Genomic DNA, 882 nt, shown 5'->3' on the forward strand with positions numbered 1-882 from the left:
GCGAGCGGCGGCCCCGGGCTGGAGGGCGCGTGTGCAGAGGGGGACACTGTCCCGGGCCAGTGCTTCCCCCGACGGGGGCCCGCTGTCCCCCGGCGGCCGACGGCCCTGCTCAGGCGCCGGCTGAGAAGTCGCGGTACCCGGTGTGACATTAGGAGAGGCACTGCTGGGACGTCGTTTTTCCTGGTGTGGGGTTACCGTGGGCGGCCCTTTATGGTCAGGAGTGGGGCATGGGGGACCCTGGCCGGAGAGGAGGGGCTGTTTTCCTGGGGGGAGTGCCGCCGGGTCAGCGCTGTCCCCTGAGTATGCCCGCGAGGGTACCTGGTGGTGACAGCGACGGAGGCTGCCGGAGCTCGGCCGCCGTCCAGTGGAGTGGGGAGGACCGGGGCCAGGCGCTGTCCCTCGCAAACTCTGGACGCCAGGGTCGTGCTGTGATGACCACAAACGTCGGGCGGCTCCCGTGTCCCTGCAGTGACAAAGGAGAGGAACCGCACTCACGGCGACGGTGGTGATCAGGTATGCAAGAGAAACGCTTCATTGGCAGGGACTTGTTGTCCTCGACTGTGACGCGGGGAGGTTTAGATTCCCAGGAAGGTTATTTTCCTGCCTCAGTTTCCTCAAAGAGAGGTGGAAAGCGGGAGGGAGGGGGAAGCTAGCATGCGCCGGAAGCGTGCCCGCTGTGTCTTTAGTTAGTTCGGTTCCCTTCCAGCTCCGGAGCCTGCAGTGTGTCCCCAGAGGTGAAGCGCGGGCGTCACCTCTCTCCCGCCCTCTGCACACTCAGTCCCCTGGTGGCTGTCATCTTCCCGTCTGGTTCCGACTCCTCCGTCCTGGGAGGGGCAGACGTGGGTCCAATTTTGGTGCCGTTGCTCCCTTAATTCTCCAGGT

At 65.2% G+C, this 882-nt stretch overlaps 1 long non-coding RNA gene across 1 annotated transcript in view; it reads left to right on the forward strand.

The window, feature by feature from the left end:
- Positions 1-427: 427 nt before the first annotated feature.
- Positions 428-882, forward strand: part of LOC103610136 — an 848-nt gene continuing 393 nt past the window's right edge. Inside the window, exon 1 of the long non-coding RNA XR_552189.1 lies at positions 428-880. This is a non-coding gene — a long non-coding RNA (uncharacterized LOC103610136). The remainder of the gene's footprint in view (positions 881-882) is intronic.

Source organism: Galeopterus variegatus, unplaced genomic scaffold (assembly GCF_000696425.1).
Source record: "Galeopterus variegatus unplaced genomic scaffold, G_variegatus-3.0.2 Scaffold10646, whole genome shotgun sequence".
In the NCBI taxonomy this organism is placed as follows: domain Eukaryota; kingdom Metazoa; phylum Chordata; class Mammalia; order Dermoptera; family Cynocephalidae; genus Galeopterus; species Galeopterus variegatus.